The following is a 26,596-nucleotide window of genomic DNA, read 5'->3' as shown; positions in this document are numbered from 1 at the left end:
AATCGCCATGGAGAACACATCAATCCAGGCCTCACAGGAGAACACATCAATCCTACTACAATCGCCATGGAGAACACATCAATCCAGGCCTCACAGGAGAACACATCAATCCTGCTACAATCGCCATGGAGAACACATCAATCCAGGCCTCACAGGAGAACTAATCATCCTGCTACACAAGAGAGCGAATCATCTTGTTCCAGTGCGCACCACCAGGGGAGGGTGAGTCACCCTGTGGTCGTATGTTGCTCCAGTAGAACTGTAAGCCCCCCAGAGCTCCCAGAGCTCAATGTATGCAACATGCAGGACCCTTTTACAAAGGTCTCTCGATGACTCGAAGTCGTATGGGAAAATCACAGATTTGATCTTTCCCTAGGGCTTTGTCAAAATGTCAGTGACCTGTACATCAGTCTCAATGCGATGGAGCCTCCTTGCTCATCGACTTACCATATCCCAGATAAGGCAGTATTTGATGTCTATCTGCTGGAGCAATTGTCAAATACGGGATTCCTCAATAATCGAATCCCATCTCTGGTTGTCACAGAAAATCACAGTGGTATTCATCATATGTACAAACAGCTCACTGAAGAGCTTCAGCAACCAGACTGCCTCACAGAAGGCCATACTATCAGCAATGCATTCTGCCTTGGTGGTGATCAGAGTCACCGACTTCTGCTTCCTGCTCATCCAGGATATCGAGGCAAATTCCAAAGAGAAACAACACTGAGAAGTGCTCTAGTGTTCCTCCATACTACCTGCCCACTCATCATTCTAATAATCATGTGGTTTCATATTTCCGGCAGTGTATCTCAATTCATGAGAGATTGTGCCCTGAAGATATCTTAGAATATTCTTGGCACCAATCTAGTGAGGCTCAACCAAATATGAGCTCACCATGCTAACTGCAACACAGATGTCCGGACGGAGGTTTTCCAAGAACATCAACGCGAATGAGTTTATGAAACTCAGAGGCATTTCCCAAATCTGGTCCGACATCATTACCATATAACTTCTGAAAGTTAAGATCCTCGAGGCAGTCACAAGCTTGCAGCTTATCTTCTCACATTCAGAATCCAACTCCCTCTGTCTTCTATAAATGAGAGGGTCTGCACCTGTCAGACATAGGTGCCGGTACGAGAGGTTTATCATCCACAACCTTCGAGTAATGGTTTGGATCGGTTTCACTCCTAGTGAATCTCAGCTGCATTAGACAGCTATCAATCCTCTCATACTATGCCCGAGGTGTTTTCCTTCAAGCCATAGAGGGCTTTCTTCCACCTGTATACATGAGATTCCTTGATCATGATTCTCAAACTCCTCGGGTTGTTCCAAACCTGTGAACCTGCTGCATGAGGGGAATGGTCCCCTTATAATATTTTCCTTCGGTACTTTTCAGATATGTACCTTCATGCTTCTTTTTGAATTCAGGCATCCTAGTCACCATCTGTCTCACAGACCTCCGGTGCTGAGTCAATGGACATGGTCCCCAGTGGACTTCCTGCAACTTGATACAACCCTGAACTCAAAAACATCTTCAAAAGATCTACGTACCTTTCCATCGATAAGTGCCACCTTGTAACCTTTGACTTCTATTTTCGAGATGGATATCAGGTTCAATCAGGTACATAAAAGAGATTTTGGGGTTCCTTGCTTTCGTGGAAGAGTCGACCATTGTCTTTGATGACCCGCATCTCTGTCATTTGGGCACTCCTTCGCATAAGGGCCGAACTCATAACCAAGACATCTACCTTTCCTTCCTACCCTTAGATCTGAACTTTTTGCAGCGCCATTCTAATAACATTCTCTGCTTCAACTTCACCCTAGGTGAATTATGAGGAACCCATTGATCCTTTTGTCTTGTCCCAACTGTATTTGGTGATTGCTCTTTCACTCTTGCTTGGGCATTGTCTTCACCTCAGCTCTGATACCATGTTAGTTTTGGTATGTTCTATGCTAGAGCAATTTATTTAAATTTTCATAGTTAGCAATCACATCAACATTAAGATAAACTGCAGATAGAACATAAATATAAATCGCAGAAGACAAGCCAAGACAAGAGGACACAAGATGTGGCACAAGCCAGGGACAAACCCCACAGTGTGTGGGGAAACCCTTTGATCAAATCTTCTTTTATCTTCAAAGTTCAGCAGAGAAAGAGAGAGAGAGAGAGAGATAATACATTTACAATAGAAGTCAACACTTTGACTTATCTGGATCTGAGCATAGATCATTTCCTATAATGATGATACCTGAGATCAGTTGAAGACATTCTGCTTCAACTGATTCTCTAAGGTGGCAGCTTCACCTATCCATTTTTTCCATTTACCACACCTTACCGTGTAGCACCATCTCATCTGTTTTCATCATCATGCTGCCCATGCAACATCTTCCATCGTTATGCAACCCTATTTATCATCATGCTGCTCATGCCCATTATCATACATCATAAGCATGCAGTCTCATTGATGATGCCTCATACATCAACATGCAGTCCCATTGTCTGATCATGCTGCCCTTTAGATTATCGTGATCATGCATATATATGATGCTTGTCACTGTTCTCTGAAACATGTTGAGAGTGTTGTATGCTATGGATCTCTTCATTGAACCCTTATCTCATTACCACAATTGCTTCTTTAGTTCTGTGGTTCCTTAACCAATCTGAGGACGCAGCCAAACCCTAGACCCATCCTTGACTGCGGTTGACTGCAACTTCATTCCTTACTATGGCTCTATTATGACTGTGGCTTCGTTGTCTTGTGCGTGTCATATGAATGACTTCATATGAATTTTTCTGCCCTGCGTAAAGAACAACATATATAGGTAACCATGACTGTGTAGACTGTGGCTACATCTGAGGACTGCAGCTAAGTGCCTCATGAGCAGTGTTTATCATTGACTGTATTGATGCGTATCCACGAGCAACATATCTCACTGACTGCTTTGATGTGTTCCACGAGCAGCGTATTTCATTAACTACGTAGATGCGTTTGTCTGCACAGCGTATAGGGCATAGTTGTGTGTATACAAACATGTTTATAAAACTGTCCAGCATATATGCAACTGCCCAACAAACACATTTATAAATAGCGTATATGTAAGACTGTCCAACATATATAAAATTGTCCAATGTATATGTAATACTATCCAACATTTATAAAACTATCCAGCGGATATGTAATACTATCCAGTGTTTGCCCAGCGTCCAGCTTTTATATTATTGCCCAGCGTCCAATGTTTATAATACTGTCCAGCTTTTATAAAATTGTCCAGCGTCCAATGTTTATAATACTCTAGCGTTTATGTAATACTGTCCAGTGTCCAGTGATTGCCCAGCGTCCAGCTTTTATATTATTGCGCAGCGTCCAATGTTTATATTAGCATATGACTATCCAACATCTGCGGCTTAGGGTATTTACTGTGGTCATCTTTATTTGCGTATATCACTGCGTGGTTTGCTTGCGAATATAAATATATTGCTACGGATAGGTCACAGCGTATCACTGCCCATAGACCAGCATACATTGTCCATTGACTAGCGTATCACCCCAACGTATATATGAACTCACGTATCTCTTCATAAACGGCGTATAAGTGTTGTGAGTAACCACGCTTCCAGATTCACTGTGGATTAGGGCCTGTGAGCATATATCATGACTGAGTTGATGCGTATCTCTTCATGAACTGCGGCTAGGTTTTCCAAGAACAACGTATTACTTTTCTTCTTTGCTATGCGTATTTCCATACCTAAATGTGTTTCCTGTATAGACTGCGGGTTCCATATATGACTGTAATTTAGGGCTTTGTTTACTGCGTTTCTTCTCCAAGTCTTGTAGGTCTGCGTATTACTCTTGGTGTCTCCTACTCCAAAAACCCAAGACGTGGAGAGGAGATCACCTTGAGAGTGTCTAAAAGACTTCACATCCTCTCTTATTTATACTAAAAGCGTAAGGTTGAATAGACATGATGTTTTGGCTTCTAGAGCCTACATAAGAGCTGGTCGGCTTGATAATAATTACATAAACAAAATAAATTCATATCTCCATAAATACTTATCGGAATCGGATGATCTTTGGATCAATCCTACACCTCTCGACGAGAGGGATCCAATAAAATTATCAGCTGCCATAAATAAGCTGACCCACATGGAGTTTTGCCCTAGTTGCCAATTTAACAGTTATTGATAGAGACCATGAACTATACAATTGTGCATATGATCAGTGGTCATTCCTGTACTAGACCGTTGAAAGGTAAGGTTGGTAAGGTATGATTAGCGACAGAATGTTTAAGGTAAAAGGTAATGATACTTTAATTCTTAAATTTTGCATAAAAGTAAGTCATGGTAACCCTTGTGGAAGAAGGCGGTTACGAGCTGTTATGTCATAAATCGAGTTCCATTCCCGACCATCATTGCTCTGACACATCCTTCGACTATCTTTTCAAGATTTATCCTGCAGGACGGATCATGATGACAATCATGATCACATCTTGCGTTTTTCAAAAATTGCCATATTTGTTGAATACTTCCAAATTTAAACTATCGTTGTTGAGTTTTTTGTTGCGCTAAGTCTTAGAGGCATCTCTGTGAGCTGAATCAACTCTGTTCTCTCCCGTCCCTAGCTATGTTGAACATGCGTTCTGCTGTCAGGTTTGAACCTTAGGGTCGTGCCGTTGGATGTCGACCCTTGAAGTAAAGCGAGATTGGAGAAGGCAGGGTGGCTGCCTCTGTTTCTGAAATTTAGTGGGCATAATTCAGAGGTAACAAAGTCCTTTGCTTTGAATCTAAATGGCGACAAAGCGCAGGTGGGGAATGTTCAATTTAGGTTGATAGAGGAACTAGTTGCTTGATCTTGCAGCATCCCACAGGAAGGGGAGCACTGGTTCAAGAATCAACGGTTTAACAAAGAAATTTGCACACCCTTCCTCCGGAAAGAACATGCAAATCCTTATTGGAGCAAGGGAATCCCACAAGATTTCCTTAGAAGTATGTATCAACACATTTTGTTTTTCTTGCAAAAATACATAACTTGTGAAGGCTGTTTTCAACTAGCATTTTTGTTTCATATGCATCTTCTCGGCCACTTCCGAGACAGGGTTTTTAATTTGCCCTACTATTTAAGGCTGTCCCTGATGAAAATGTCCACTGCTACCAAGTCAAGGGCAACCCACATAGTGGGAAACCTCTATCAGTATGGGTTGATAAAAATTATCATGATAGAGGTTTCGCGGAAGAAGAATAAAACATGGGAAGAATTCTTGTTAGAGAATTACTTCCTGGAGGATGAGAAGGACCCTAGTTTGTCAGAACCCAAGGAGGAAGAGCTAGTAGAAAATCCGAAAAAGAAACCCCGAACCCATGGTCCGTTGACAGAAGAGGAAGTGGTGGTGACTGGGGAGACCGTAGGGAAAAGTCCAAGTTGAAGGGCCCTTCTACCCTTGCCAAGCACTTTACAAGAAGCTAGGCTACGAAGCTGGCAATAGAGGAAAATGTAGAGGAAGGGGTACCACCAATTAAAACTGATAAAAAGAGTAAGGGGTCCTGAGACTTGTCCAAAAGGAAAGGGAAGGTGGTGTTAGCTAAATTTATTAACAGAGGAGAAGTGGAGGTCGCGCCTTTTCAGAATTCACAGCTGCAGGAAAGCAAAGAGAAAATAGTTGGAGAGGAGCCGAGTTTTCCCCAGTCCTCTCAAGGACACCATGACAGAGAAGGAACTTCTAAGAAGAAACAATCCTGAAAGGAATTGGAGGAAACCATTACTGAGCTTACTCTATCTGAGCGGGTCCTTCGAAAGGAGAACGAAACCCTGAGGGCAAATAGCCTACGCATGCAGAAGGAGTATGATGAGTGGCATCAGAAGGCAACTCGAATTATGAAGAAGAAACAGGCCCAAATTGATCACCTGCAGAAAAAGAATGAGGAGTATCAGAATCTGGTTAGGGAAGAGTCCAACAGAGCCCAATTAGACCACTTGGTTGCAGTAGCTACAACACAGGGCACGAACTTATTTTTTTTCCTGAGGATGCAACATTTTTGCTTGCATAAGGGACATGCAAGAAGCTAGGTGTGGGGGAGATGTTGAGTCCCATTTTGCTCACTTTTTGATAGCCTCCTAAGACCTTGCTGCCCCCTTTTTGAACTCTTTTTGATTCCTAACTACTCCTATTTCGCCTATATTACCTAAGTTTTGACCAAAAGGGTGTTGTGTGCTCACGGTATGCAAATTATCTTAAAAAGTATTATTTTACCTTGTTCTTAAGTATTTCTTGAAGTTAATCGTTTCCTAATTGAATTATCAATTTTGACTGATCAAAATCTTATGCAAATTAGTCATGATTTGAAGCAGCTCCGTGATTTCATGCAAACAGTCGTGGTCTCGGATTTCCTGCAAACAACCGTGGTTGCGGATTTCCTGCAAACACTCGTGATTTCCTGTAGATGCGGATTTCCTGTAACCGCCCAGATTTCCTGTAGCATAATCGGTGGTTGGATATGTTCCACTTAGTTTAAAGAAGAACGAGAACATGGGTTTTATGAGGAAATCCACCTACATGGACGCTATCCTATTGGTTGCCTCGAATTCATCATTGAAACCGCCTAGATCTCCAGTCCTCTTCTCGATGGCCGTATTGGGAAAAAACTCTAGCGATGTAAGGAAATTAGTTTCATCCATGCTTTCTGTCATCGATCAAACTCAGCAGAGCTATTTTTCATTCTGTTTAGTTATTGATAGCAAGTAGTTACATCTCTGTAATACTCTTCAGATTAATAGAAAGTTATATGTTATGTTGATCTCCTGGTGTAAACTCCTTTAACAGTAGACGGGTTGTGAGTAAGGGAGGGCCCCCTTTGCTCACAACTCCATTAGTTACAGTGTTTGTATTTCTTTTGATTATTTTTATGCATCAGTAAGTTATTTGCACAACTAGTGTTTCTCTTTTCTGAATTTTAGCAGCATATGTGAAATGGTTGGATGAAGAAATTTATTTGATAAATGCGTTTGGAATCATTTAATTAGGTTTTAGCTTCTTGATTTTTATGACTGTCTATTTGGTCTTTTATCTTTTTTGATCAACATCAGCAATATCAAGAGCTGTAGAGGGATGATTGGATCCACTCAATAGTCTTTGTTGCCAAGTGTTGATGTAGAAAAGAGACATTAGAGCTGTGTGTATGAATGGTTTAATTAGAAAGCACTTAAGGTATTAGCCTGCATATATTTTGCGCAGCATCTCACAAGCTTACCTACCCTTGGTTGATAATTTATGTCTGTCAAATTATAAGTCTATAATTTGCCCAAACGACTTCCTCATACATGGAGTTTCTTGACTTCTTGGGAGGACGACCATTTCCATTTCGAGCAGCGGGAGCATACCTTTTTCCTTTGTTATTGAACCTGTTGTTCCTTTGATTGCCATTGCCCTTGAAGTTGTTGTTATTGTTGTCATCATCTCTTGGAGTATCCTTGTGAGGACACTCTCTAGTGAAGTGGCCAAACCTGTTACAACTGAAGCATCTTCCTTTCCTTCCGTCTTTGAACCCTGACTTGAGTCCTTGACCTTGATTTCTTGGACCAACATTGTTCTTCCTCTTAGAATGAGTGGAGAAGGCGGTAGGATTGTTTCCATTTGAGGGCTTGTCTCTTTCCATCATCCTTATTTCGTCTTGAGTGCATCTAGCCAATAACTCATCAAATCCCAAAATGCTGTCATTGTTGAGGATGGCAGAACACATCCCTTTCTCTTTTAAGGCCTCCAAGTGCAATAAGAGTGAGCTTCCTATCACCAATGACTTCTCCAATAGATAGGAGATCATTCTTGATCAATCCTCATGAAGTAGGATTGGATGGATTCTTGTCTATCCATCTTGATGTCTTTAAACTTGTTCTTGTGAAAGAGAACTTGATTTGCATTATTTAGTTTGAACATCCCAACCAGTTATTTAAACATCTCCTTAGATGTTTCCAAATCAGAAATATAGGCAACCAAAGTCTTCTGAATAGAATCAACAATAATTTTCTTAGCTTTAACCTCACCTTTCTTGTACTTTGTTTATGCAGTTGCGGATGAATTTGAAGGAGGCTCCACTTTTGTTCCTTTGACATAGTCCATGTCATCATTTTCTTCCAATGTCAAATCTAGAGACATCTTGCATGCATGATTGTCGAATTTGTCCTTAAGCTTGTCCTCGAATTTCAAGTAAGATGTAGTTGTCATTGAGACTAGTTCCAACTTCTTGTCCAATAGCTTCCCTTAGTGATTGCTTTTCCTCACTCTTGCTTGGGCTATGTCTTCACATGAGCTGTGATACCATGTCAATTTTAGATAACAATGGTATGTTCTATGCTTTAGCACAATTTACTTCATTGTTCCTTATTAGCCCAATGACAGTTTCCAATAATTTTCAGTAGCAATCACATTAACTTAAACATGTTGATAATAAATACAAATAGAATATAAAAATAAGTGCAGAAGACAAGCCAAGACAAGAGGACACAAGATGTGGTGGATGCTAGGGAAAAAACCCTAATGTGGGGAAACCCTTTGATCAAATCTTCTTTTTATTCTTCAATAGTTCAACAGAGAGCGAGAGTACAAATATCAAATTAACTTGCCCAAAACAGTCCTGACAAATCAGCAGTCAATAAAGACCCTAACCAAAAAGTCAACACTGGTCAAAGCAACCCTAAAATGTTCTCCAAGCAGCGCGGTCAACAACTGATTAATTCGGCCTTCCAAGAGGGTAAAAGTCAGCCCAAAACAGTTCGGTCAACCTAGTCAAGGGAGAGAGAAAACACTGTTGCAATTTTTACAGTGAAATATGAGGTCAAAGCTGAAGTGAACCCTAGTCAAACTATCCCAACATCTTGATTTCTGTGCTAATGAATGCGACATCCAAAAATCAAAATTTTGCCCTCAAGATCGAAGTCAACAAAGGTCAAATAGGCTCTGGTCAACGTTGGTCTGTTTTCTTGAAGTTGGCCAACAAAAAAATCCAAAAATTCATCCTCCTTTCACACGTGGGAAGTAGAGAAGGCTGTCTCCAAGTTGTAGGAACCAATCAAGAGAGGAGATAGAGAGATATGTAATGAGATGAGTGATGTCGAAATGAGGAGAGAGGTCACTCCTATTTATACACTTTGTTGAGGGTGAGGAGACACATCTATTGGCCTTATGAGCCTACATTTCACTGAGGCTGACCTTGACAATTTGTGCATGAGAAAGAATAAATTCAAAATTGGACCTCTCGAAAAGGGGAATCCAATGCAATGATCATCTCCATCATATGAGCTTTCCAAAGGTGGAATTTCGCCCTAGTTGCCAATTTTAACACGCTCGCTTCTACATCGCTTCCAGGATCATGCAACTAGACTCTTCGTTGGATCTAGAAGACTCCAATAGTCAACCAATGCCATTTCTACCCCCCTCGCTATCGGCTATCACACTTTTGCACTCTTGACATCTTCGACTTCGAGCCTTGGACTTGCTCACTTAGCCTTCTACATAGTCTGGTTATATACATGTTTTTGAGGCTGTCCTATGAATGTATCCTTCTTTACTTCATTTTATCCAAGATTTAGCTTTGGCATTTTCTAGGATTTGCATTTGCACTCGCACATTGTACTTGTATTGGTTGTATCCTTCAGTCCCATTCACCTATTTATTGTCATTCATTGGATATTAATAAAATTATCTTATTTTATCTTATCTTACAACTAAAAATTGTATGGTAGATGCTATTATGTATTTAATTATCTTTTGATGGTTCTTTGTTAAAACATGCAACTATAAAAGTGGCTATTGTTGGAATTTCCAAGTATAACTGTTAGAAATCTTTCCTGTACTTTTTGATTTCTTTCTTCCTACTTGTTTTGTTAATTAACAAGTTATTTACCATGTAAATACTGAAAATAAATACAAGTACACTCTTAACACATACAGATCATCAACTGAAGGGAAAACAAGCACATAAGTGACACCGTTATTTTTGGACTAATGTCCCTGGAAAAACTCATTGCTGGAAAACTAGTGCAACTATCTGAGGGTTTTATTATTAAGCAGTTTCAGAATACAATCTGGGTGCCAGAAATGGCTCACCCAATAGAGAATACCCCCGACAGTAGTACCTCTCAGTCGAAGATAGATATCAGCCCCAATCTGCCCCACGAACTCTCCCAGTGTCAGCCTCTAGGGTCTGCGTCAGCCTCTCTGGCCCAGCGTCAGCCTCGAGAGCCTCTGCGTGTCCCATGCTAGCCCTCCTCGGGCTCTGCGCAACTCCTGGCTGGCTCTACGTCAACCCTCTCTTGGCTTCTGTGCTGATGCTCTCGTACTATCTTTGCCTCTCTGCTATTGCATTCACTGCCCATCAGTTGCAACTCTAATCACTCCTTCGATTTCCTCAGCAAGCCCTACCCCAAAAAATTGAATTCCTAATCAACTCTGTGTGTTCTCCAAGTGACCCTCAAGCCTCCTCTTATACTTTTTTCGTTGACAATTCAACGACTGAGATTAAGTTACTAATCAACGGCTAAGATTATATTTGGCTTGATCCATGACTTTTGGACCATTCTAACTCAATTTTATATTAATTCACATTAATATTTTATTTTCCCTAAGTTTAGACTTAGGGACTCCATTAAAAATATTAATTATTTTAATATCTCCCAAGCTGGTTAGAGCATGCCCAAAACATTCTGGGTATTGGAGATCTCATGTGCTTTAGCCTCTCCACCAATTTTCGTGGCTAGAGCACTTACAATGCTACCCCAAATCAACACTCCCTCTTAGCGAGGACTGTGCTCTAGTAATACTCCTCACTGAGCATCACCCTGATCATCCAACATTAGTCCTTGTGTTGATGCTAGGCTTGCTGCCCAACATCCTCTGCATTGCTGCATCATGTACTGCTACACATGGCCCTACCACTGCCACTGCTGCATTTGTATGGCAGCTCCCTCTACATCCGTGCTGCTACCCATGGCCCTGCCATTCCCACTGCTGCATCTGCACTGGAACCCCACTCATCAAGCTGCATCGTGTTGCCCATAAGATTGTTGCTGCTAACTGTTGCACTACAACTTAGTTACTGAGAAGTAAGTCACTGATCTCCCAACTCAGACATCTTCGTCAAGCTAGAAACACTTCCGATGATGAAGCTCCCTCTGTCACTGACAAGTGCTCCCCCTTTGACCTCCGCGCTGCTGCAACAAATGTGTGCATCTCGTATTGCTGCGTCATGCTGTCTTGGGACTCTTGTACTATAGTTCCATCTGTCGATCCATCCGCATCTATCTCTACTGACATCCGCCAGTCCTGCTACTCCTCTTTGGGGCTCCCATAACAAGGTATAATCCAAGAGGTTGGGTACCTAGTGGATCCTGCCCCTCATCGCCTGTAGTCCATCTGACTACAGCTCGATGTCTCCCCACCTATTCTCTCGAGGTGCATGAGCACTGATGGCACAATCATCATTTGTCTCCACTTCATTCTCCGCCCTTGCTGGCGCAGCCTTGGTCTCAGAAGCCTCTCCCTTGCTCTTCTTCCTCGGACACTGGCTCGCATAGTGACCCAGTTCCCCACAGTGGAAGCATTTGATTTTGGAGAGGTCCTTCTTCTTCCTTTTCCCTTGCTTTCTCTCAGATGCTAGGGCAGCATCTTCCTCTTCCTCCTCCTTGATTCTGACCCGCTTGCCACTACTTCTTGCCTTAGTTATCCTTCTGGTCTCTTCTTGACGAAGAGCCGCCCACAGTTCCTCCCAATGTTGAAGGGTCGACCTGTCCAGTATGCTCTGGACAAATACCTCCCAATCCTCTGAGACTGCGTTTAATGCAGTCCTCACCATCATCTCCTCATCCGACGTGGCCCCTATGGAAGTCAGTTGATCCCGGATCTCCTTCACTCGACCGAGGAAGGTGTCTATCTGTTCTCCCTTCTGCATCTGGTATGATCGTAGCTGATTTTCTAGTAGCATCTTCCATTGCACGGAAGTATGCTGATACAATTTCGTCAGGACCTCCGACATCGCATTTGCCATGTCCTTTTCGGCAATATGTGGCACTACATGGTCCTTGACCTCGTCAAGGATGATGCTCTTGGCCCTCACCATTGCTTCGTAGTACTTTTCGTTCTCATCCGGGTCAACTGGGATCGCTATCGTGTTTAAGGCGAAGTGCTTGAGACGATTGCTGTCTAGAACATACAAGATCTTGGCCTTCCAGACTATGAAGTTTGAGGCTTCGTCCAATCTGTTTTGATCTCTTACCTTGTTCACTTCCATTTCGCTGCTCCTCTTTTGACTCTTCCGAGTCTCTCTACTTCCCTCTTGGAAGTTCTCTGTGTGACTCCCTCTGAGCCTCAATTTCCCTCCTGGAAACCCCTTTGCCAATGTCGAGATGCCCCCACTTTGATCATTAGTGCAACTGCACCATTAATCAAGATTTTTTGGCTAGAAATCCTCGACAACAACTCCCTCCTCCTTAGTCTTGCCCTTTTAGGTATTGTTCTGACCACAGTACCCCACCAGCTTTACTCCGCAACTTACCCACAGTCTCCTATGCCCCAGCAGACTGAAGGTTAGAGCCTCTAGGCTTTGCGCAATCCCAGCACCAGCGAAATCCGCACCTCTTGGCCACGGGCGTCAATCCTTCCTCACTGAGAAAGATGATCGGGCACTGCGTAGGTCAGGTCTGCTCCTCTCTGCCACTGCGCTGATCCTCTTCCTGGCTCGAACTGATGACATAGGCACTGCGTCACCAGTTCCTTGCTGCTTTTTTGCTAGGAACAACTTCTGTCACTCAGGACAACTGTCTCTGCTGCTGCTGCTTTTGCTCGGCTGATGCCTCAGTTGTCTTTTGATCTGCAACCATGCTCTGATACCATGTTGGAATTTCTAAGTGTAACTGTTAGAAATCCTTCCTGTACTTTCTGATATATTTCTTCCTACTTGTTCTGTTAATTAACAAGTTATTTACCATTTAAATACTGAAAATAAATACAAGTACACTCTCAACACATACAGATCATCAACTGAAGGAAAAACAAGCACACAAGTGACATCGTTATTTTTGGACTAATGTCCCTAGAAAAACCCAACGCAGGAAAACCGATGCAACTATCTGAGGGTTTTATTATTAAGCAGTTCCAGAATATAATTTGGGTGCCAGAAATGGCTCACCCAACAGAGAATACCCCCGTAGTAGTACCTCTCAGTCGGAGACAGATATCAGCCCCAATTTGCCCCACGAAATCTCCCAGCGTCAGCGTCTAGGGTCTGCGTTAGCCTCTCTAGCCCAACGTCAGCCTATCGTCGGCCTCTCGGGGCTCTGCATCAACCTCTGGAGCCTCTGTGTGTCCCATGCTGGCCCTCCTCAAGCTCTGCGCAACTCCTGGTTGCCTCTATGTGGCCTCTCGCTGCTTCTGCGTGGCCTCTGGTGGCCTCTAGCTGGCTTTGTGTCAACCCTCTCTCGGCTTTTGCGCTGATGCTCCCAGTACTATCTCTGCCTCTCTGCTACTGCATTCACTGCCCCTCAACTGCAACTCTGATCACTCCTTCAATTTCCTCAGCAAACCCTAGCTCAAAAAATCGAATTCTTGATCAACTCGATGTGTTCTTCAAGTGACCCTCAAGCCTCCTCTTATACTTTTCTTGTTGACAATTCAATGGCCGAGATTAAGTCCCTAATCAACAACCAAGATTAGATCTGCCTTGATCCATGACTTTTGGACCTTTCTACCTCAGTTTTATATTAATTCACATTAATATTTTATTTTCCCTGAGTTTAGACTTAGGGACTCCATTAAAAATATTAATTATTTTAATATCTCCCAAACTGGTTAGATTCCGCCCAAACCATTTCTGGGTATTGGAGACCTCATGTGCTTTAGCTTCTCCACCAATTTTTGTGGCTAGAGCACATCCGATGCTACCCCAAATCAACAGCGATAATTTTCAATAAAAAAGACAAAAAAATGTAGTTTATTTTGACTTTCAATATGACAAGTCTTACTCTTTTATTTGGAAATCTTTTCATGTATATTGCTAAGTCACCTGACATGGGGACATGGGACACATAGGACACAAAAATTTCAGTGTTTGACATGGGCATATTGACCCCTTGGAACAGGACACGTAGGACACGTTATATATATATATATATATTAAAAATTAGATATTTCTTACACAAATTCTCATTCATGATACAAATTCAAACATAGATCTAGATTCTACATTGTAAATTTAAAATTTGTAAGTTTTACAAAGTAACAATATGCATACAAATACAATTGTGACAATTTCATCAATAATCCAGTAGGAGAAAGACAAGAAACTGCAGTTTTTTCATTAAGTTATCAAAATAAAAAAATGTCTTACATAGGTAGTAGCAATGCCAACGTAAAATAGTAATAGAAAATACAAACCAACTACAAGTACAAGGCAGTAGGTAGCTCATGAGTCATCAATCATCATTTTCAAAATCAACATCACTGTCATGGTCACCACTGCTCTCCTCTGCTGCATCCTCCTTTGTATCTAATGTCATCTTTGTAGACGCTGGTGTGGTGGATGACCCCTCAAGAGTATTACCATCATCAAAAGTGACGGGCTCTAGGACTGGCTCATTAAGTTCCAAGTCGGCCAATGCCAACACAACACTGTTGTCCAAACCCATATCATCAGGAAAGCCATCCCACCTCTTTGTCTTTCCCTTCAACCACTCATCTTTCTACCTATAAATAAGACAAAGGTTGTTGTGCACACACAACATTATCTCTGCCTTGGACTGCTCAAGCTTGCTCTTCTTGACATTATACAAATTCCCATATGTGCTCTAATTCCTCTTGCAACAAGAGGATGAAGTCGCCCGAGAGAGGAGCCTCATGGCTAACTGATGTAGAGGAGGGTTTGCTGCCCCATGTGTTTCCCACCAAGAATAGGGCTTCTTAGCTTCCCCGTCTCTGATCACATCATATCTTGCAAATCGACCAATGCCAATGGAAAACTCTGCAAAGGCTTCCTCCACCTCATCAAGGGATGCTTTATCCTGAAAAATCCGCTTCACTGCATCCTTCCTCCCCTGTGAAATTTCACCATCCATGTGAGGAAGGAATCTGTGGGAAGGTCCACCATTCATCCGCTCATGGTTGTAGTATTTTGGGTTCAATGAGTGAGCCAAACAATGCAAAGGTGTGCAGTTCTTGTCCCATACGTTGACAAGAATATCTTGTATGGTGGTGAAGAAGGCCTTTGATGATGTCCCATACTCAGGGAACTCACTTTGTAAAATAATGGTCCTCACGGACTCAATCATGGAATCCCATCCCTCATAAACCTCTCCTAGGATGGGTTGGTCTATATCTGCAAATCGTAGCAAAGCAATGATAGGGTCCATGATCTTAATAGTGAGATCTACCCTCTCCCACCAAGCATCATCTAACACTGTGTTCTTGACTCTTTTGCAGCTTAATCTGTGTTTCTCCAAAAAGAGCAAAACTCTGAAATAACCAACTGCCCCAAGACCGGTGTTAACCTCCCTCAACCTCTTCAACATGATGGATGAAGAGGCAAACTATGTATCTGCAATCTTCAACAATGATAGATGGGTGTATTCCTTATAGATTGTGAGGGCATTTGTATGATTTTGTACAAAGTTGCGGATATGCCGTGCATCCTCAATAACACTTCCAATAAAGGCACATCAAAAGCAATTGTAAGTGCTAAATTCAAGGAATGGACAATGCAAGGTGTCTAAAATACTTTTGGATATTTAGCTTCCACAATGATGCCAACAACTTTGCAAACAAGTGCATTATCTGTAATTATTTGCACACAAGAATCAATGCCTATGTCTTCAATAACTTTAATGAACAACTCACCAATATATTCTGCATCCTTGTATTGTCCAAGTGCATCCACTGGTTTCAAGAAAAACAGTCCATTCAAGGAAGACACCATGAAGTTGATGAGTGGGTGGTGTGCTGGATTTGCCGATGCATTAGAAACAGTACTGACCCCTTGATGTTGGCCATGCTGATTTAATAGGCTCAAGCATTTTGTCCACCTCTTTTTTTGCCTTAGTTAACAATGTGGTTCTAAGCTTCTCTGACCCAGGAGGCATAGACCCTGATGGAACCCCTTGAGTTAGAGCTCAACACATCTCAAGAAATAAAGGTGACTGTGCAACATTAAAGGATATGAATTTCTAATAGAAAAAGAATGCAATGGTGAGATCAAGCTCTTCCCATTTCTCTTTCTTGAAAATCTTGTCCATTGGACCAAGTGTTGTTGCCTTTCTTTTTGTTGCTTGACCCACACCCCCACCAAAAATCTCAAATGGAAATTTGTTCCTGTGTTTCCTCAAGAATGAAAGGGGATCATCATTGTTGTTATTTTAGATGATGCAACCACCCTTGCCACACCAACGTTGGCCTCTTTTTCCATTTCTTTCCTCTTAGCTAAAGACACCTGTGTATATGCTGCAATACCACAGCCTGATAAGGCCAACAAATGACCTTTCACACGGTAATAAGTGCTCTTGAAATGATTATTGCAATAGTTGCATTTCCAAGTAACATTGCCTCCTCTCTTCAACTTGCTGCTTGACCCTTGATCTCTTGTGACATATTTCCATAAGGGATATTTGTTTCCTTGAGCCTGTTGTCTTTCTAAATTCATTCTGCCCTCAACATTTGAAGCTACTGTTGCAACCCCACTTCCAATATAGGGAACACTTATAGACCTTGATGAAATTGGAATAGGAGGGGCATCACCAATGTGGACATTCTTCCCCACCCTTTGCCCCTTCCTTGCTGCCCTTGATTGAACCATGAATGCTGTAAAAAAATAAAGAAAAAATGCACAAACTTGTAAAAAAAATGCACATACAAACTGCTATAATAAAAATGCATAAAAAATAAAAGAAAAATGCACGCACTTGTTGATTGAATAACCTCCAAAATGCTCCCAAACCCCATTCTTCCCCATCCTTTGCCCCTTCCTTGCTGCCCTTGATTGAACCATGAATGCTGTAAAAAATAAAGAAAAAATGCACAAACTTGTAAAAATAAATGCACAGACTTGTAAAAAAAATGCACATACAAACTGCTGTAATAAAAATGCATAAAAAATAAAAGAAAAATGCACTTACTTGTTGATTGAATAACCTCCAAAATGCTCCCAAACCCTTTGCTACAAGCTTCCACATACTCACAGCAGAAGACGCACTCAAGAATGAGTGCCAAATGAGCCCAAATTGGGCTTTATAGGCTGCATGACACACTTTTTTAGGGGACCCATGTACAGAAATCGGGACACGCAGGACATGCTGTCGAAATTCGTGTGTCCCCTGAATCCCGCTCTCCAGGACACATCAGACACTCTCATGGGACATGTGTCCTAGCGAATCGTGTCTGGTTCGTGGAGTTCGGGACACACCAAGGGTTTTGGACGAATCCAATTTCTTATGTATATTGTAAATAAAGTGGAATCTGGATTGTTAATGTGAAGCCCGTACATTTGTAGAAAAAGTGAACGTTGTACATTTTTTTCCATTTTTTTTTTTATTCTTGTTGGTTTGGAATTGTAAATTCTCTGTGCTTATAGTTATTTTAGTGAGTTGTTTCACACATGTTTTTTAGCAAAAAAAATATGAAATCCTGGGTAAGTATGAATAATCAACAAAGTTACTTACATTTACTTAGATTTTACATCTGAAACGCTCTCTTTTAATACTGAGGGTCAACTGATAAAATTTGATAGATCTTAAGAGTTGTCTGAAATATTGATGAAACAAAGTTATCAGGGACTAGATACACGGAGAAGCGGCAAGTGTACTTGAACATTTTTAATTTAAGAGATGTCAACAGGGAAAACTGGTAAGCGTTGTGTGAAATATTGAAGAACAAATTTTAATGGGGACTAGATAGATTGAGAAAAGTTGAGTGCACTTGAAATTTTCTACCTGGACTTGAGGAATGTTGGCAATTATGCAAGGTAGGTGATTCTTACAAATTGGGGCAAGACTTTTTAATTCTTACACCTTTTAGTTTGTAGTTTTGGAAATTGTGTGTTTTATTTATTTGACATTTTTTTTTCGAGTGGAATTTTTTTCAAGTCATAAGGGTGTTCCACTGTGCTACTTTTTTTAGATTGTGAGTCCCTAGACAATCACAAAGTCAAGACCATATAGACACGAGTTGTAAACCTTATCCTTGATGAGGTGTTGTCATGATCCACTGATGAGTTGTCGGTGAGATCTACATCTAGAATGGCCCAATTGGTATACTATTGATTTAGATCATGAGATCAACACAATGTGTAAGAAGAACGACATAAGGCCTTTTCCGCTACTTTGCTTGTCTTGTCTTGCTTGCTTTAATTATTAAAATGGTATCAAAGTGATATAACTCTTAGGGCCTGATAGCTTTTCCATGGGAAGTGGCTTACAGGTTGATGATGAAGGTTCTCCATGATAGTTTTTTCATGGGAGGTTCAATCTTTGTAGTTCATGGAGGATACTGCCGAGATGCGCATGAAAAAGGAAGAAGCGAAGCTACATTATGGAGGAAAGCAAGATTCGTGGAGCCTATTTCACTGACTTCTTATAGACTCTGTGGGCACTCCTTCCAATTAGTAGATTTTCACCACTAGCATTCCAATATTGACACAACCTTAGATTTGATCACATTGCAAATCATGCTGAAGATATCTGTGGATGAGGTGCCAACATGACCTCTTAGAGAATTCATGGGCATGGATTTAGGTTATCACTTCATAATTGGTTTAAATTGTTGCGAACAACTCTTAGATTTAAACAATTCATGGTTTTTTGGTTTGCTTCATTTCAACCTTTAGGGTTTTACCATGTAGTAGGTGATGGCTTTGGCTTTTGGCTTTTGGGTGTGGCTCATTGCATTGTTCAACACTCTCAACTCTCACAATTGAGTCTCTTACCAACACACTCAGTGTTTTGTTCCTCAAATCGGATTTGTTGGAGCTTTTCCCTGGATCAATGCCTCCTCCTCTATACATGATCTTGGCATCATTCTATCACATTTTAGCTTTGTTTACATGCCTCTGCCCATTTCTTATTTCTCTAATTATTAGGGTCTGACACACCGACCCATAGATTGAGTTTTGAATAGCTAAGGAGAAGTTCCATTGGGAGTGGAAGCATGATATGCAATAAAGGGAAAACCCTATCAGATTGTTACCATTTTCGTTGCATTTTGAAATTTGGTGCTTTTTATGTATTTTCAGTGAAGTATGCATTTATCAACTAGAGTGCGGGGTATAATTTGGTTATTTGTGACAGGTTACAACTATATGTTAACAATTTTATTATTCTTAGGGTTTATAATTCTAGATCTTGAGCTTTTAATGGTTATTTTTTACTTTGAAAAATTAAAATCCAAGTTATTGTTTTGGATCTGATTTCCTATTTTTGTATGCTTGGTGCAACATAATTAGTTGCAGGTCCTAGGTAAGAGATTATTGGGAGGCTCAAAGGTGTTTCTGTTCTATTGGTTTTGCAATGTATCGAACATTTGAGTCTCCATATATGGTTTAACGGTGGCATCCTTCTCAAGCATAGTTGCATCCTTCACCTTGTTTTTCGTCTTGGTAGTTTTGTTGTTTGGGAGTAGATGTACTATCTAGATCATGAGTTCATGCTTTAGATTTGTGTGGCTCAATGCTCTTCTCTCTCACATAGTGTGCACACTGGCTTTTCAAAGTGATCCTTACCTTGAAATAACAAATATATAGCTTTCTAGGATATACACAATAACAATCCATAGTTGTCACCAATGTTGATAATATGGAATTTGATGGTTGCATTTGTGAAAGGTAACACAATTTATATTTATATTTTTTCATCGTCTTATAAACAAGATATGTCGATATCATCTTTTTGTCTTTGCCTTTATATATACTTCGATAGAAAGATAAATTAAAAGAAAGAAAATTAGAGGAGCTTATATATAGAAGGAATTTTCGCTTTTTTGTAAAATGGTTGACCAAGTTTTGAACAAAAGGGAACACCAAATTAATTTTCCATATACATTAGGGGAATTTTGAGGTCTAAAATAGAATTCCTAAGAAAAATAATAAAATTATAGTTAAAATCATAATATAAAAGTTATCAATTTTTCAAGGAAAGGAAATAAATTACTTTTATATTGTATCTTATACTTTCATCCTCATAGGTTTACTCAAATATCAAGTGTAGGCACCTTTTGAGTAAGCCCATATTGAAAATAATTCGAATACATGAAGATAATGTGTTATAAAAAAGAATTCAAAATACTTGAAAATACGTGTTTCTAGAAAAAAACACATTTTCCATGTATTTTGAATCCTTTTTGGTGTGGGTCTACTGAGAAGTATTTAGAGAGAAAGATGTTTTTCATGTATTTTGAATTCTTTTTGGTACGTGTCTATTCAAAAATATGCAAAGTGGGTACTGGTTGGATGTAGAATCTAATTCCGCATCCAATGGGTGCCAACATTGAACATTTGAGTAAACCTATAAGGAGATTTGTTGGAAATACAACTAAAAAATGTAGTTTTCTTCTTCTCCCTTCAAAAATATTTACGCTTGGAGATGACATCATCATCTTGAATCATATTGGGTCTTTTAAAATTGATTTTGTTACTGTTTTTTTTTAGGAATCTCCTTTTAGTTAAGGGAGAAACTTTGTATTGAAAGAACAATTTTTTTTGGTAAAAGTTAACAGGGAAATCTTAGACCACGTTGAAATGGAATAAGGGTTTTAGGATACTGCGAGTGTGCACTTGAAAGTTTTTCATGTCAAATGATGTCTTCAAGACAAAAGTTAATAGTAAAAAGACTTGCTTGGAATTCAATAAGGAGGTCAAGTGAGCCGTCAAAGTCATTCATTGTAAAAATCACTTTAGGGTGCATGATCGGTAGGTACCCGACAAACTAAGGCGACATAAAATCAAGCAAGCCTAGCGAGTGAGTGCGAAAAAAATGGGTAAAGGAGGAAAGCAATGACAAAACACATTTCAAGAAATCAAGGAATTAAAAGATAAATGAATTGAACAATTGGCTTTTTGATCTTCAAGATCAAATATATATGTAAGATGAATTGATTGACACACTTCAAATAAACTTACGAGAAAGCAAGATCAAATTGATGACATGCTTGATGCAACATCCACAACCAAGGATGATGCAATTTGTCACATAAAGGATCTCATACAAAAGGCTAATGCTTTGTGATACAAATGAACTCATCCAGAATGTTGATGTAAATTGTGACACAAAGAAGCTACTGGAGAATATTGATGAGACATATGATACAAAGGATCTTATCCAAAATTTTGATGCAACACGTGAAACATATGAAATATTACAAAAGGTTGATGCAACTTGTGACACACAAGACATCTTTGAACATGTTTGCCAGACCTCATGAAGAGTTATCATTCGATAGAAATCGACATGGATTGGGATATGAAAAAAGAAACAACTTGCATATTTCGGATTAATCCAAACCAATTTATTTGTGAGCGTAGGATTTCTTGAAGATGTCCACAATCTCAAAAACAAATGCCAACATTGCTGTAGAATTGGTCACATAGAGAGTTAGTGTTTTGATCTCCACCCTTGTCTTCATTGTTGGAGGACAAACCATCCATTTGAAAGGTGCCGAAAGAAGAAGAAAGCTCAGAAAATAATCCATTACAGATGGATAAATTCTTGGAGATGTAAACAAGAGGTAGAACAACTACATCGGTGTTGTTGCGTCATCAAGACAAAGATAAAGACAGAAAAAGGAAGAAATGGAAAAAGCAAAGTGCTGTCAAGCAGGTATTCCAGATGATTTTGGGCATGGCACAAATCCAATTCTATATGTTCTTTGAAGTCAGAAATCGTGTTCTCCACACCTCATGGACAGGGGCACAATGGTAAAAGAAACTCTCCTACAGCTTTAAGCTGGGAAAGTAACTTGATAAAATGGAAGATAGTTAATGGTAAACTAGAAACCACCACATTGTTCAAGTTAAAATGGTTAGTGGTAAACTAGAAACCACCACAGTGTTCAAAGAAAATTTGTTAGTGGTCATCCAGAAACCACCACATCATTCAAAGTAGATTGGTTAGTAGTCATCCAGAAACCGCCACATTATTCAAAGCATATTAGTTAGTTGTAAACTGTAAACCACCAATATCCATGGAAGATGGTTAATGGTCAACGAAAAAAACCACCAAATGAAGTGGAGATGGTTAGTAGTCAACCAAATGAAGTGAAGATGGTTAGACACAACTTGGATCCTTTCCAGAATGGATTATTGAAAAGCTTTTCACCTTGCACCTGACAAGGGGGGATATCATATGTCAGGATTCAAGATTCAAAGTAATTAAAATTCATTTATCGTTTGGGAATTCCAACATAGTGACCAGTCTATTCAAATCAATGAAAATCAGTGATATTCATAAAGAAATGGAATGTTCAAACATAACAGTTGTTCACGTCCAGATACTGGTGTATTTTTTAGGCATATCTTCATCGAAGATTAGTTCAACAATTTCAAATTGAAGATGACAAAAGATTGGACTTGTCAATGAGATCCAGATCTAGAATGGTCCAATTAATGCACTATAAATTCAAGTCATGAGATCAATACAATGTGTAGGAAGAATGACAGAAATCCTTTTCTGCCACTGTGCTTGTCTTTTCTTGATTGCGCTATTTATTAACAACTCTTGCTTCAGAGAACAATGGCCCTTATCATCTTGTCTGTTTATCTTCTTGACTACATATATACGAAGGATGAAAGTGCCCTCTTGATCTAGAGGGAATGCTTCAAAATTGGTAAATTAAATAAAGGAATCAAGTGTTTTGCCTCCAACACGGCAAACATGGCAAACGTACGAATCTACCATGTATTGATATGTTATTAATGGTAGTTTCCAATGCATGTATAGACTGCACAATGATAAGTGACTCTTTGATTAAATAAAATAATTTAATTCATGACAAAAGTTTACATCATGAACATTTCACCAACCTATGTTCTAGAAGCCCATATAGAGTGTGATTGCTATACATTTCTAAATGTTGAAAAGTATAATGCTTTTTGTTTGAATTTTTCATTATCTTAGTGATCTAGTAGTAGGAAAAAAGGCTAAAGGATTAAATCAATGTTATTAATATAAAATAACATAAATAATAAATAATAATATTTAATTAATGAAAAGTCATTGTAATGAAAAGATGTGTCTTATCAAAAGGACATGACTATTCATGAAAGGGCACTCCCACCTAGTTTTTATATGGGACTTGTTGACCTCTACTGGTCAACTACCCATGCAGTGCACCCCGTTTTTCTTGACAGAAAGAAGCAGCACCTGATCAGCATGTCCGTGCCATCCTTCCATCATCAGCAGCTTCATTTTTTCTGATTGTAAACCCAGTCTGCATGAATTAACTGTAAATGATCTTAGCAGACATGAAGTCATGTATGTAATTTGCCTAGGTGGACCTAACTTTCTGATGATAATCTACGTCCCGGAAGGTTTTTTGTCTCACCGATCCACGGATCGGCAGAGTTTTCCTTCAAACCTGACCCCAAAGCCGGGATTGATTTTGTCATTAGAACTTTAGGAGAATCCTAGTGTGTTGATCTGCTAGATTATCGTTGTGTCGCAGAGCTGGGTGTTTTGTGAGGGTCTGTATTAAATGGGTTTGTCCCTTAAGATGTAATTTTGTAAACGTCATGATGTAATGTGTCCTGAGGGTCGAGAAATGTTTTAAATCCCCTCATGAGTCCTAGGTCCTAGGTCCTAGGTGATGTTTCCCAAGGTTTAGTTCAGTGATCCATTTTAAAATGAATTAAAAAATTAAAAAATGAATAAAAATAATAAAATAATGAAAAATAATAAAAAAATTTAAAAAATCAAGCAAAAAACCCTAACTAATAAAATAATAATATTTTAAGTTAATAAATCGACGGATGAGATCAAGAGATGTCTTGATCCTCATCAACGGTCGAGATCATTTCTACATGGATCACTTGAACTAGCCGTTAGGATCATTTCCTTTATATAGGGTCTTAGGGGGTCATTTCAAGTCATCTGATCTGTGAATCTGTACTGAAAGCTCTCTTGTAATCTGATTTTCTGGTTAATAAAGAAGACTTTGGGGTCTAAATCGTGTTGGTGTTACTCTCTGGAATTGCTGTGAGATCTTTAATTTTATGCATATTTCAGTTTTCAGCCATTAATCATAGCTTGTTTTTAGAGTAGTGTGAGCGCAGGTATCTTGTTCACCTGCTAGGGTTTGAAGGCTGCTAGGGTTTCTGAAATAATGGCAGGTATCTCCATTATTTCCTGAGATCTAGCAGCTTTCTCTCTCTCTTTGCTGATGGTTGCTTGAGATGTGCAGGAAAACATTTTTTTTTTGAAGGATATTTTGTGGGCGTTCGGGGAAGTTCTCGGCTGAACCAGCCAACTCCCGCAGGCTCTTCTGTGCAGAGCCCAGCTGACTGTGCCCTGGGTTAATCATTAAGAGTTTCTTTTCTGTTTTACATTGAGAGATTTTCTTTCTGTTCACAGTGAAGTTCAAAGTTTCTGATAAATCTGAAAGTATTTCTGCTCTTATTTGCTGAATCTGGCTATTTCAGGGGCCAAAAATCTGTAAATTTATTAGCTGTCTTAGAGTTTCAAATTTTTTCATTAGGTTTTTTTGGATTTTGTTTTATTCGGTTTTCATTAGGGTTTTGTCTCTTTGCAATTGCAGGTACAGGGTTTTCCTTCAGGGGTTTGCTAAATATAAATTTGTGAAGAGCTTCTCTGTTTTCTGGGCAGTCGGCTTGCTGTTCATTGGTTCCCTTCAAAATTATTTTTTCTTCAAGCGAACTGCATCGCCAGACCTTCATGCTTTTTGTTTATCCTGCATCAAAATTTCCCCTCCTTGCTCATTTTGCTGTGGTTATCCGCTTTCACTCTCATGACATGACTGCGTGCAAAGCAAAACTGCCGGCGTGAAAAATATTCTTCTCCAGCATATTGAAAAGCAAATCGATATTCATAGCGGATCAGGTGATGAGCTGGGCATCATTGCTGCCTTGCACCAACTGTATAAAAGGTTATTCCAAAATCGATTTCAGGCCGCTGACATCGCCCAAGTAAAGTTTCAAAATCTGTTCAAGCGTTTACTGCTGCCGTCACTTGCCGAAAATCATCAACCGGCTCAGGTTACATGCTGTGTATCGACTATATCAAAGGGAAAAGCGTTCAACACTCTGCGTTTCTTACCATCATCATCTCCAGACTTTAGCATTCATCATTTTTCTTCTGAAAGTCCGTGGCTAAATGTGTATCGAAGCTGTAGGGTTCTAGCATCCAGCATTTCCGTTTTTTCTTGGGGTGTATGCGGTGTACAGCTGTTACGCGTGAAACTGTTGCGTCGTTTTGATCTCAGCGTAAGTTCCCCACCATCGACCATCATCGCAATTCTCTCCAGGTAAGTATCAAAGTAATTTATAATGCCATATCGTGTTACCCGCAGTAGAAACGTGATCTCAGATTTTAGCTTTGAGTTTTGATTCATGCGCTTAGGGCAGCGTAGGTAGTTCATGGTTTCCTCCTTGCGTCGAACGGGCAGTACGCCATCGAAAATTTTGTGTTATACCCTGTTACGCAAACCGTGTTTCACGCAGAGTATTACGACTTGGTTTTTGTTATATTCAGTCGTTTCATAACATTCTTATAGCAATAGTTTTAAGTTAGAGTTCGATTTAGGTTTTAGGAATTTTGATGTATATTAGTTTTAAATTTAGTTAGATTTTAGATTTCATTTTATTTTTTTTAGTTTATGATAGTTCCGTAGTTTTTTTTAGATGTTAATTCTTTTTTTAGTTTTAGTTTCATTTTGATATAAATTCATAAAAGTAAAAAAAAAAAGATCAAAAAATAAAAATAAAAATGTATATGTTTTAGGTTTTGTTTTAATTAGACTTTATTTTGTTTATTTAGATTTGATTTATGTGTTAGTTTTATATTTTAAATTTAGATTTTAAATTAGATTTTTGATTTATTATAAAAAATAAAAAATAAAAAGATTCATTTTATTTCTTTAGATTTAGTTTTAATTTTTAGCTAAGTTCTCATTTATAATTTTTTAGATTTTAGTTTAACTTAGATTAATTTTAGTTCAAGTTTCCTTTAGATTTATTTGATAAATTTTTTAGATTTTATTTAAAAAAAAAAAAAAAAAAAAATCGAAAAAATATAAAAATTTTGTGGAAATTTTTTAGGATTCAGTTATTTTCGGGAATTGTCATATCTTTCATGCTGAGATCTAAATTTTTCAAGCCGAGATGCGAAATTGATATCTAGTTAATGGTTTATGATTCGTGGTGGTTTAAAGCATTCATCTTTCTAAATTTTCAGTTGCCAGATATCGTTTTGAGCATTATGATTTAGCTGATGACAAATGATTGCTGTTCACGGTTAACGTTTTTATCTCATTTAACAAGTAATCATTTCATTAAAAAATCTTTTAAGGCACTGGTCTTTTAACTTCAAATCCATTTTAGTGCTATCGTGTCTCGTGTCTCCCAACCAACTGG

General features: G+C 39.3%; 1 protein-coding gene across 1 annotated transcript in view; it reads left to right on the top strand.

Moving 5' to 3' along the window:
- LOC149218453 (NAC domain-containing protein 54-like) overlaps positions 1-26,596 on the top strand; it is a 297,338-nt gene that overhangs the window by 189,909 nt on the left and 80,833 nt on the right. The gene's annotated exons all lie outside the window — the stretch shown is intronic.

Source organism: Pinus tabuliformis, chromosome Q (assembly GCF_031772625.1).
Source record: "Pinus tabuliformis cultivar Carrire ecotype Pingquan chromosome Q, CPIR1, whole genome shotgun sequence".
Classification (NCBI taxonomy): Eukaryota; Viridiplantae; Streptophyta; class Pinopsida; order Pinales; family Pinaceae; genus Pinus; species Pinus tabuliformis.
This window is presented reverse-complemented; position numbering and strand designations above follow the sequence as displayed.